Consider the following 13,571-nt stretch of genomic DNA (forward strand, 5'->3'; position numbering starts at 1 on the left):
AAAAAGCATATATACAAACGCCAATTCATTACTGGTGTCCCAGACCTTCAGCTTCTGTTAAGCACTTATTGAATAAACATTGGGTGCTCTTTGTATACTTGCTTCTCCAAGGACAAAGAGTTGAACAAACCGGGTTTACTTCTGGAGGTGGAAGAGAAAAAAGGTCTTTGTTTCCATATGGTAAGGTAAGGCAGGTCAACTCAAGAAGTACATAAAATCGGAGGCCTTTTTCGACTTCTGTGATACCGATATGATCCAAAACGCTTTAATAGTAACTATGTATTAGGGTGATGTACTTAAAATAACTTTCTGGGACTTTATGGCTGATGTTAGTTTAAGGCTTGGGTGTCCTCGTCAACTACTGTGGGTAGTCAGCTTGACTACAATCTGTGTTTACTTGAAACAGTCATTGAAACACAAGTAGCACATAAATGCAGTATTAAGTTTACTATAACATGTCTGATCCCTATTCTAGTTTCCAGGAGATAGAGATTCAAACAGAACAGTTTAAAAAGGAACAGCAAAGCCAAATAAACTACCACCGAAACGAGTATGCCACCAGGTTCAAAGATTCAACAAGCATTGGCATAGCCAATCGGTCTCGCCTTTGGGACCTTATAAGTGTTTAGCCATGCAACAGTTAATGTTGTTGCAGTAAGGATATTGTGCTGCATAACTAAATACTTATAAGGTCCCAAAGGCGAGACCTATTGGCTATGCCAATGCTTGTTATATGTGGTTTGATCACTGCTCCATTTCAGCTACCAGATATAGTCCTGTCACAAGTATTTCCTGGAATAGGAAATGAAACAAGCTGGACCACCAAGAAGTATTTGACTTTATTGCTACTGTTGGTAGATTGTCTGGGCACTGGACGATTGTGGCACCATTATTATAGGCCTCCTCTAAAAACAATTCTCATGAGTTTTCTCTCATGGAGCCGGTTGTTTGTCCAGGGGACATTCCCATCCCACTTTGTACCATCCTCCCAAATTTTCTAATGTTTTTAGTTTCTGTAGTCTCCATCACTGCTTGCTGACATTTTGCATTTTTTCCCCTCTTCTTCTTAGTGACCAGATTTTTAAATTCTTTCTTTAAACTAAGCAGACGGAGCCCCCAACTTTATTTCTTGAGTATCTAGTGTGTCTTTCTAGATTTCGTATATTTCTTTTAAAAAGTTTACATTCATTATTCAACTAACTGTTTCTGGCCTGCTTCATGGATCAAAATTCATTTTGTGTAGTATTAACGGTTGACACTTCCATTTTTAAACAAGCGGCAATCTTTTTTATTACTTCATTGTACCAGGATAAAAAAATCAGACGGGACCATCCCGTGTTTTAGTCCTTCAAACTTGTATCGAAGGATCCTCAGTAATCTTAGCTGCTTCTCTGAGAGACTTGTTCTCAGACACTTTGAGCAACCAGCCTTTAAAGGGAGGTCTCTTGTCTGCCGAGGTACCATATCTAATCTAAGAATTGTACTTAATGGGTAGTGATCACTCCCTTTCATCAGGAGAACCTCAAACTGTATAATTAGTTCAAAAGTCCATACCTGTACAAAGACGCAATCAATTGAGCAATTCTGATTACCCTGCTGAAACGTTTTCTTTAGGGGGATGTCCCCGGGCACTCGCCCATTTAGGCTCACAAAGCTATTTGATAATAGGAAGTCTAACAATATTTGCTGTCTTCTAATTGACCACTGTATTATGGTTTCACTCCCTCTTGTTTTGTCTGGAACATTGACCAAGTTCTGATTGCTTCAGCTTAATTGCTGTCCTTTCAAATCAAACTGTGATAGAGGCACTACTAGTCTTTATTCTACCCTGTCGTCCATGTTGAACCTCTTGCCATTTGAAGCTATGCTTTACTATGTCACACGTACTTGAAAGTAGCCCCTTTCTCCTTTGAAATGGATGTTAATTGTGATTACAGATGTTATCTACTTTTATTGTGGTGCAGGTTATCTGCTTCCAAATATAAGACATGGGTGCAATTGCTTTCTTTATGTGGGAGGATTTCTTTGCCAAATGCCATATGCTTTTGTTTTTTCAAGCATTGGAGATTAACTGATTTGCTCAGAATCACAGGGGTGTTGTGCCAAGATCTAACAAGCATGGATAAAGCCAACAGCTCTTGCCTTTGAGACTATTGGCTCTGCTATTGCCTTTATTCATGCTGTAGATTATGGGCACTGCTGACTTTGGCAATGATTTGTAGCTGTGCTGTATAGCAGTGTGGGTGTTGTGAAGCAAGGCTACAAATATTAATTTAAAAAGGACTACGATGCATCCTGCGCTAATAAACTTTTTAATGATAAAAAAGCGCATTACCCTAGCTGTGTCAAAGGGCTTTTTTAAATTAGTTTTACCCAGACTGCAAAGCATCCGCGCTGCGAAACCTATTGCCAATGCTTGTTTTACCTAACAGTGTTTACCAAGAGAACTGGCGGTAGCCCTGAGCTACACATCAATCGTAGACATAAACTGCCCACCCATATTATCTTTATCCCCCCATGCAACTCACTTTGGGAACGGTTAAAGTGTACTCTGTAAAGTTTTAATTGATTCCAGCAAAATGCATTTTTGAGGTGGCTTATAAGTCCCTCCTCCTTCTCTACTCAAAACCAAAGCTGTGGTTTCCTATCTTGAAAATGTGGAAGCTGCTGCATGTCATGCTCGCAGACATTTACTGAGAGCTTTCTACGCTGGACAGATACCTTAAGAAGTGATGCTAACGCGCTAAAGCTGGCACACCCTTGCATTTCAGAACCCGTGCTTCCGGCCACATATCTTTTTCTGTTTTAAAACCCATCAATGCCCATTTGTTTGAACCGGCACCAAACTACAGAAGTCCATATTTCTAGTGCAATTGTTGGTGGAAGTTACAATTTACAAATCCGTTTGGATGCAGCGGTTACCACGTGGGTTCCTGACATCTGCTCAACAACAGCCATGGAGAAAGTTCCAGTTGATACTAGTTGCATGATGGCGCCGGCTATTAGCGTCTAAAGATGTCTATTGCGTTCATTTGGGATTAATGCCGAAGAGTGAAGCATCCCACCATTTTGGTGTGAGGTGAACGCCTTGTTTATTCTGCTCGTCCCCTAAACTCAAACATCCAAAAGCTCACACTCGGCACCTGCAACTGGGCAAATGGGATTTCCACCTGCCTACGACTTATTTCGCAATCTGGCTGCTACAGCACTCATAGAAAGGGGGCGCTAGTACGCCACAACAGTGCGCTGTAGATGCTTCAGACTGTCGCGTGCTCTCTCGAGGGACTATTTCTGACTGTTACTTTTAAACCCAGCATCGCTGTTGAAAAAGGATGAGCACAACAAAAATGTTAAGTTCTGGTGTTTTTTCTACACTTTTCGATGGGAATAGAACAAACACACTGTAGTTTCCCTACAGCTACGTGTTTTTTCTCAGTTCTGTCCCAAGCTTGCTGTGTTGTATCCTCTTTGAGCTGCTCTGTACCCACCAGCCATGGCCAACAGCACGGCGACCGAGAGCACGTATAAAGCGGCCTACATTACGGTGGAAACCATCATTGCCGGGCTCGCGGTGCTGGGCAACGCAGTGGTCATTGGGGCAGTGAAGCGCAACCGGGTCCTGAGGAACGTAACCTTCTGCTGCCTCGTGTCCCTGGCCCTGTCCGATATGGCCCTGGGGCTCGTCGTTATCCCGCTCTTCTTCGCGGTGGACAGCACGCTCCAGACCAACTTCTACGCCTGTCTTTTCATGTGCTGCAACCTGATCATATTCACCAACACCTCCATCCTCTCTCTCCTGGCGAAAGCCGTGGACAGGTATTTAAGGGTAAAGATACCCACCAGGTAGGTTTATTAAGCATTTTTTGTGTTATATTGTAATGTAACGTTTGGATAGCTCTTTCCTGCTCCCGGAGAGGCCGCACAGCGCTTTCAGGTGGTCGAGTAAGAAGCTGCTCCGTTTATTGCACACTGTCGGTAAATGTTGCATCGCCTTTCTTTAATATTTTGAGGAAGCATTCTTTCTTTTTAAGGGGCATATTATCAAGACAGGCGATAAAATTATCGCCGCTTTAGCGGCAGAAAACTGCCGCTAAAACGGCGATAATGGGCTTGATAATATGCTCTATGGAATTCCAATTGAAGCCCATCAGGGCCGGACTGGGAACTGAAAGCAGCCCTGGCAAAATTTGCTAGACCAGCCCTCGTCCGGCGCATAGTGAGCGAGCGCAGCGAGCATGCCCGACCGCTACTAGGGGGGCTTGGGGGGGTTTTGGAAAACAACAGACCAAAATGGTGAATTTTAAAGCACATTTTTCATTACATATTCAATTGTATCAACTTTCGAAGCACAGTAAATAGTAGATGATGACCTTAAAGAGCACCAGGTTACCCATTGTGGTCCCCGGACCCACGAAAACATCTGGCAGGCCTGAGAATCTGTGCATTTTATAAGGCCTCTACATGTTGGTGCATGCAGATAGAAACAATGCAGAGCTGCTGTGCAGTTGCGGTTGACATGCATGATTCGCTTATATTTAAATCAAAATATTACGAGGACTGCATGTCAGAGATTGCGAAATACCTTGCTGTGCGTGCTAGAAGTTGTGCTCAAGTTGTAACTACGATGCACACATTCCGAAAATTTCAATTGGAAACAACAGCAAATAAAAATGTGCAAGTATGTGTACAAAAAAAGCAAACAGAGCAGAGAAAACACCAATGGCACATGCTTTTGGGTTGTATATTGCTTTCAGTGGCATCAGTGAACACAAAAACTAAACCTTTAGATTAATTGTTCAGACAGTCCCTTTATAGCAGGCCCCAAGAGCCCTGGGTTCATTAGCTCTCATTACTTCTTCACTCTCTGACCACACTTCCACCCAGGAGGAATCGCGTTAGCACTCAGAGGCTGCAGAACATCGATCTCCTCCAGAGATCTGAAGGATCTGCCAGTCATCTTGAAAAAGGAGGACTGTCTCCCACATGAGGGAAGCTTATGTCTGGAGAAACTTTAAAGGGTGGTTCGTCATTCTCTTTCCTTGGAGAGATACTATGAAACACAGTAGCATCAAATTCCTCATAAGAGGAATTATTTATTTTCTCTGGGATTAGATGCGAAGGTGGTATGTGTAGAACCACAGCACCCACCTTTAGAAAGGTTTTCACCTTTTTCTTATATTTTTTGCCCGAAGGGAATATGTTCTGATGTCAATCGTGAAGACTATTTTGATTTAGAAGATTTCCTCTTTAATTTCATCAGGGGTGTGGAGGAGTAGTTTCATGTGTCCTGCGGTAGCAAAGCACCTCTGCTGCGTACCCCAATACTGATTGCCTAATACTGTAAACAAGGGCACAAGCTTGCACACCATTGTACAGTATTTGCCAAAGACTTGGGCTGTAGGTGCAGGATCATTTTCAGGACAGTTGGAGAACAGTTTTGAGAAAGGAGCAGTCGCCTATTGTACTGCTCAGGTTCAGTTAGACATGAATAGGCCATCCAATAACATTAAACCAGAACTTGGGAGGAAGTATGGTGGGGGGGGGGGTTGTACGATATTTACTAACAAAAGGATGCTCCCAGAGGTTTCGCTCCGAATCATGAAGTAGAAAGCCCTGGAACATGTGGAAGCTACCTTCTTAAAGGGCCAGACGTGTTTACGGCTATGTGACTGTCCCTAGTATAGAGTCTTCTTACATTGCAAGTTTTTGGAAGATGCAATCAACAACAGAAATGCCATTTAAAGAGTACTCTTTTGCAGCCTGAAGAATAACAAAAGAAAAAATTAGTTCTACTCAAAGCGAGGGATCACTGGAGAAGCCAATTACTATGTACTGATCGATCGATGGAGAAAGTGGTGAAGTGGCGGGTGACACATGACTAGGACGCAAAGCTCAATTGTCAAAGGGGACTTGCACTTTGAGGGCACATTTTTTTTTTCAAATTAACAGTGTTCATTATGGGGACTCTTTTTTCAAGCCCAGTCTGTTATTGCTGGTTATGCCCACACAACATTGAGCTTCTCTGTTATTGTTTTGTCTACATATGACTCTAAGTGAATCACTAGTCCTGTTCCTTACATCACTCTTCTAATTAAAGCACCACTCAGCCCTTTTACAATGTTACTATCATCCACACTGTGCACATGCACATAGGTATGCATACAGACCTATTTCCAATCACAGAATGTCCCAAATACGCTTAAAAGTGGAAGCACAAGCCGGGGGGTTACTGACAGCTGGGGGGGTATCGCGTATGTATGTACAGTCTATGCTGCCATTGTTAAAGTTCTGTTATGTATAATCTTTGGGAATTGTGGGTAATTTGCCTGTTTTTCAATACCTGAATGGGGCGGGAGGCACCCGCGTACAGACACGGAGCCTGGCTGAGGTACGGTTACTACTGTCACTTCTGATGTGACTACACCGGGACTGTCAAAGAGACTGCATCTGGCTCCGATGTGGGCAGTGATCACAAATTAGTCTGAATACATATCATGACGTAGTAGCTATTGATCCTGATACGGGGTGATCCCCTGCATATGTTTACGACTCTCTGCTTACCTATCGTGTCAAATGCCAAGGAATGTTCTTGTTCAAAACAATAAAAACAGATTTACAAAAGGAGCGAGACCGAATGAGAGGGAAGACTCGGAGCCTTAGATGCCGACACCGTGGCGTGTGCGCGCACAGCTTAATTTATGGGGACTTGGGGAGGCTGAAGAGGATTGCTTCCAGGCGCAGCCGTCTCCCTCGCTTAGAGTGAGGGGGCCCCTGGAGCGTGGGGGCCCCCCGCACCGCTGGGGCTGCGGGGGCCTGTGTTACGCCCCTGTGAATATGAAGCAAGGATATGAGAGTGACAATAAAGCCAAACAATGGTAAGCATTGGGTGGGATCTAAGACCACTGTGAGTTGTTGGTAAATCTACTATAGGTCTTTCGGAACCAGACAACTTGTGCTGTCTAGTAGGTGAAACATAATAAACAAAGGCTTACCGACAGAGAAACTCAAAAAAAAAAAAAAAAAAAAAAGTGGAAGCACAAGCCATTTGTCTGTGATCCATGGAGATTCTGTTATCATCACTCCTCCCTTTTTCCACAAGAGCAGTTCAAACATGAATGGGAAAAATATCCTAGTTTGCAAAAGTTTTCTATATAATTATGACTCTGCCATATTTGCCACATAATACAACATCTGCTACATTATCTGACAATTTTAACTTATAAATAGTTTTTAGCTCAAACGGATCAAATGTTACTCAAAAATGTGACTTGTGCTGCTGCGAAGTGGAATGCGCTTTGCAAAGGTTGACTGATCACCTTTCTCACTGCTGTAGTTTTATGTTACACTGGTACTAATAAGGCAAAATCTTTCCAAAGATTGTTAGCATGTGTAAAAATATCAAAATAATAAAGTGTCAGAAAATATACTGCATTACGTTGCAGCCTTTTTTTGCTGCATAATTTAGTCAACACTGCGGTGTCATTTTGTCTTCTTTTGCTGCATAATTCCAGTGGCCCCAATGCAGGCAGCACATCTTAAAAGTGCTTGTGCATGAAGCAGAGAGAATGTGAAGTTTGTGAACTTAGTTTAGTGTGCGTGCAAATCCTGTTTTGCCAATCACTGGTGAGTTCCAGCTACTACTGCTGAAACAAGGCCAATAGCGATACCAATGGGTGAGGCAGACTGGCCTCAAGGGCAGGGCCGGCTTTAGCGCTGGTGGTGCCCTGTGCAACAGTGTTTGTTGGTGCCCCCCAATGACCACCTCCGCCACAGAGTCCCTCAATTCCACCCTTTAATAGTGCCCCTCAAGTCTCCATAACCACACTCTCTCTCAGATGCAATTAATTTGATTTACAGCGCCACTCAATCCAGTGTAGAGTTTCAGAGCACTTTACATCACACAGAGACAATCAATTATATATGTGTAAATCACTGTATTGGAAATGTTAGATAAGACAAAGGACTACAAGGTGTAGAAGTCACGTGCTAACCATACTAGTGGGCAGTATAGTTTAATAGTGATTGGTCTGGACAAACACAAACTCAGAATTTAAAACGTAATACCATGGTTGGGGGTTCTCTTTAATAATCAGAATTGATTTCTATTCAAATGAACACTTTTTGCAACATTAAGATAATCAAAGACTGGGGGAAAAAAAACGCTCTAATTTGTACCTTGCAGTTTGGATGCAGCTGTTAGATGACAATAGCTCACTGTTCTATGTTAGGATTTTAACTTCTAAACTACAAGCAACCAAAGATCTGTCTTTCAAAATCAGTAACCCACTGACCTATTTACATTATTTGCACTTTGTGATCTGCATAGTACATGTTCTTTGCAGCAGACATATTAACTTTCTGCGCAACCTTTCCATGAATCAAAACTTCCACTAGACAAAACTCCGATCTCTCTCTAGGAAGAACATTAATCAACGTAGTTATCATAACATTTGTATTGTTGCCGAAAATTGCTGGAGGCCAGCAGCAAGCACTTTTAAAACCATAATATACTTGCCACCCAAAGTCAGCACCCGGTGCAAACACACCGGTTGCACCACCCTAGAGCTGGCACTTCTCAAGGGTCCTGTGACCTCAGTAACAAAGACACTGTTGCTCTAGGGTGTGCTACTTCATAAGCCTGCCCGCAAGACTAGATGTGAACTTCAGTATGGATTGTGGTGGACAGGCTGCCAAGGTTAATCCACACTTGCCCCCACTAGGGTAAACCTGCTGGTGGTAAGACACCGGGGCTTCTATGGCCTTGCGGGGCCTTCTTAGGCCCAGCATGGGAATGTGCTTCCTCAGGAGAATGGTCTGGGGGACTGGTCATGAAGGCAGAACCTGGTTCCTCAGTTCCAAATCCACAAGCTCCGACCATAGTGCCACATCCTCTCCCCACTGAACACCATTACTGCCCCACTGAGAGAAACTCGCTCTGCCTTCAGCTACAACCTAATTGTGCCCTGCTATAAATACCTGGATGTGACTCAGTTCAAATTACACACTAGACAAGAGCAATATATGCTGCGTAAAAAAACGTAACAACATCCGGAAAAAAGCAAACACCCATAGGGAATGCAAGATTAAGTAAAGCACGTAAAATGTAAGCAGGAACAACATAGATAACTTAAAGCATTTACACTCACTATTCAGAAATCAGTGTGTGCTTGTGCCTGAAAAGTTAAGGACATGACTACAGGGCCCGGAAGGGACCTGCTTCAATGTCCATTGCTTATAGTAGAACACAGGATACCCATGCACACATCAATGATTCAGTTCTTTAAGTACAGAATGTAATGGAGAGAACACAAGTTCAAGAAACACTTAGTAAGTCCAATGAAGACGAGTACGCCACCGGTTCAATGGGATTCCGATCGGAATCCCATTGAACCGGTGGCGTACTCGTCTTGCAGGTCCTGTATCAGAAGGGGTACTTACCCGTGTTACACGTTCTGAGTGTTCATCACTCACTTGTTTTCCCGCGCAGCCGGGACGGAAGTATAACCGGCGGAGAGCCCTGAAGAAGTCGTGGGTTCACACCCAGACGAAACACGTGTTGGCTGGGCAACGGAACTTTATTAAATCAAGAAATATTCACTTCATTGGACTTACTAAGTATTTCTTGAACTTGTGTTCTCTCCATTACATTCTGTACTTACAGAACTGAATCATTGTAGTGTGCATGGGTATCCTGTGTTCTACTAATTGTGACCTTGGTCTACTTGGGGGGTTTAGGGTTGTTTCCCCTCGCCCTTTTGCACCGTTGTAAATTTCATCGTAGACTAATTACGTACACACCGGTGGGCGCCACCACCTACCGTATACCTGAAATCCATTGCTTATAGCCTTACAAAACGCAAGCAGTGTGGTTTAAAAAGACCACATCCATGACCACCGAGCTGCAGTACGCATTTTGTTTTCCAATCCACCCATCAATCCAGCATTGCAGTATCTCCAGGAGTCTTGCACTTCCTCATTCAGGGAAAACAATGCTGTTCAAAGAAAAGATAAAGCAAAAGTAGCGCTTCACTGGCAAACTGTATAGTGGCGCTAATGTGTTTGGGTGTGAATAAAATCAATCTGGCTGTTTTGTGAATACTGTCTTGCTTTATTTAGTTATTTATTTATTTTTCATAGTTGAACCTTTTATTTCTCTCACTCCTGAGGCTGTACTTTGGAATAGAATAAAGCCAGAAAAAGACAACATTTGCAGCAAAAGTATTTTTCGTTTTTGGATCCATTTCACAGTGAAACAAATAAAGTGAAAGGAGGAAAGAGAGCGTGAGAAGTAGGCCAGCCCAGCCACCACCTCGCTCCCTGCTACAAGTGACACAACAACAAACAAAAGTCACTGCTCTGCTGAACCGGGCTGGGGCCCCCCTTGCCCCTTCCTTAGGCCCCGGCCCTTTTGCTTTTGATTCTGTCCCTGGCCCAGTTGCGACACCCCCTGCCCCCGACCCCAGACTGCGCCACCAGTCACCCAATAATCAGATCTGGCCAGGAACAAATAGCACTCACCTGCAGACTGGGGGAATTAAATCACGGGGTGCGATTCTCTTTCCCTGTTTCTGACGGTCTCCCTCTGGCCTCTGAATGCCTGCCTCGACCTCGCCTCAGAGTCACGTCACATCACCCGACCATGATGATGCTGTAGACGTGCACAGCGTGACAGGTCAGGTGGTGTGGGGGGGGTTTAATAACATTATAATGAGTAGGGCGGCGGGCGGCGGCTGATCATACTAGCCTAGTAGCAGAGAATCCTTGTCCTGCTCACACCAGGCCTCAGTCAGACAGGCTTAATGTAAGCACTGTGTTCTGTTGTTGGGGCCGATTTGGACCGACCATGACTCATGGAGTCACGTCGGTCCAAATCAGCCCCAACAACAGAACCGGCCCCCTGTCACAAAACCGGCTCCCACCCCATCCAGCCTACCGGGGGATTGCCCGGTGACCGGAATCACCAGTCCGGGCCTGAAGCCCATGTTAGATGTGAAGGACATCTAACCTGAGCTTCAATTGGAATTCCATAGAACATAATATCAAGCCCATTATCGCCGTTTTAGCTGCAGTTTTCTGCCGCTAAAGCGGCGATAATTTTATCGCCTGTCTTGAAAATATGCCTCTTAATTGTTTTTTGGAGAACATTCAACACTACAGGAACCAGGTTGCAGTGCAATTGTGCATCGAAATTTGCAAAGGCCAACTAGTTCAAAAATACATTTAAGACAACTTCGAAGTGTAAGAAGGCGCTTTTGCACTGGTTGGTGGAGGTGTACGTTCGGTCTGTGCAATGATTATTTTGCGGAAATACCATTTGTTCACCCTTTGAGCAGTGACTGTCTCTATGTACAACCATAAGGCACTGGTGCATATTATTGGCCTCATTATAAACATTAGTTATAAGACTGGATCACGCTGAATGAGTGCTGTTTTACTGTTTACCAATAAATAGTGGAGTGATATATGGTTTTCAAACTCACTCCTATTTTTTCTACTCATTACCTTTCTACCAGTGCTTAATTTATGTTAAAAAAAATGGCAGAGTCCTCGTCAGAAGGCCACTACAGCTTGCATCACCCCTGCCCCTGCAAGTGCTGCCAATGACAGCAATACCAACAAAACTACGAACTATGGGGCATATTATCAAGGACGCCGTTAAAAATTATCGCCGGTTTAGCGGCAGAAAACTGCCGCTAAAGCGTCGATAATGGGCTTGATAATATACCCTTGAGAATTCCAATAGAAGCCCATGTTCTGGTGTCAACATGGGCTTCTATTGGAATTCTCTGCGGCATATTATCAATCCCATTATCGCCGCTATAGCGGCAGTTTTCTGCCGCTAAACCGGCGATAATTTTAACGCCGTCCTTGATAATATGCCCCCAAGAGCGACAATACAGACTATTCCAACCCCCCCAATAGCTGTGTGAATGGCTTGTTCGCCAGGTATTAGTGCTGTTTATATCTATTGGATTGATAAGCAAGTATTGTAGTTCTCATCTCTAAGTTAGTCAAACAGCGCCACCGAGGGCATACTGTCAGGAGTGCCAGTTTTGACAATTACGAGCTGGCGCTGAATACCAAAAGCCACCGGCTCAAATTAACCGCTGCTTACTACATGAGCTTTAACTATGGCACTACATTAGATGTTTTCCAGTCCAAAATATTTATTTTCTACTCCATGCCAAGTTTGGGGGAACACCCTGTTTTATAGCAATTCGCCGATTATAGAAGCTTTAACAGTTGAGTAGTAAGGATTAACAGTATTATTACATAATGTGGCCACATCCTTGGAGGGGTGGGAAGATACACATGGCAGACGCGGTCTAAATTGAGGGAACAAAGTGTAGTGACTACTTTGCTATTTGTGAATCCAGAAGTCCCCAACATCATGGCTGGTCTGTGATCCTGCCAATTTATTTTTTCCTCCTAGGGCTTCATTTAGTTTATGGGGGCCATCTGCTAAATGGTGAAATGAAATGAAAAATTAATGAATGAAGCGCGTTAAACAAGAGGTATGTCACACCTGATTTCAAAACCCTAGGGGACATCATCAAACTAACATTCTAGAATGCCTATTGTTACCAACTGCTACAGAAGCAGGTCTGGGCACAGAGGACATTTTGTTCTCTACACTACAGAGGGCCCTTATTTGCCAAAATTAAGTAGGAACAGGCTAGTCCCCATTAGGCACAGCATACAGTGTTTAGCACTTGCACAGTGAAATGCTTTTTAAAAACGTGGTTTAATTATCCAAATTTGGTTAGAATTTCACAGAGTAAGACGTTATGTAAGGTTCCCTAACTTGTAGAGAATACAAACGGAGGGCAAATGCAACAGATATTGCTGCAGTGTGAGCTTTTTCAGAGGAGCACGAGACCTACATCTGGGCATGGTCATGGCACTCAGGATGTCTCACTGAGAAAGGCAACTATGTGATGGGCGTAATACTTTCATTAATCTCAGGCCATCACATAGTTGCAAGGGGTCGGCACCATCTTGCTATAGATGCCTATTGTGTGCCACTATCGGAGACCATTATGCCCAGGTCACCATTATGCGAGGGTTGGCTCTGTCATGCAAAAGATGCTCACAATATGCCAAGAACGCCCACCATTATTACAAGTGAGGGTCCATTGTTTCAGAGATAGCTTTAATATATCAAGAATGGCACTATTGTGCGAGGATATGCATTATTATACCAGCTGCGGTCACAGTTGTGACAAAGACTCGGATGTAGTGTTTACTGGGCCCCAATACTAAACATACAGAATTTTCAAGGATAAAGGATTTCAAGGACTCTCTTGGCCTTCCGATGGACCTTGCTGGGTTTCGAGGGGGGTTAGATAAAAAGGGTCGCAACAGTCATCCAATGAGGACAAGGAATTGGACAACTAAATTGCAACCTTGATATCAAGTTCATGTAGATTACTTTCAAGCAGTGGTCGAAGTGGGCAGGATCGGCAGGGCGCGGCGTGCCCCTACTTCTTTAATTTCATAGAGTCCGCTCCCCTACTTTCTTGATTTAAACATGCCTCCCGGATGGCAGAAATCGCCAAGGCCGATAGTTA

The 13,571-nt window shown here is 43.8% G+C and overlaps 1 pseudogene across 1 annotated transcript in view; it reads left to right on the plus strand.

Moving 5' to 3' along the window:
* The first annotated feature begins 3,380 nt into the window (after window positions 1-3,380).
* LOC146870206 (adenosine receptor A3-like) overlaps window positions 3,381-13,571 on the plus strand; it is a 48,108-nt pseudogene continuing 37,917 nt past the window's right edge. Inside the window, exon 1 of the transcript XR_014959354.1 lies at window positions 3,381-3,843. The product of XR_014959354.1 is annotated as an adenosine receptor A3-like (transcript). The remainder of the gene's footprint in view (window positions 3,844-13,571) is intronic.

This window comes from Triturus cristatus, chromosome 1_1 (genome assembly GCF_964204655.1).
Source record: "Triturus cristatus chromosome 1_1, aTriCri1.1, whole genome shotgun sequence".
Taxonomy (NCBI): domain Eukaryota; kingdom Metazoa; phylum Chordata; class Amphibia; order Caudata; family Salamandridae; genus Triturus; species Triturus cristatus.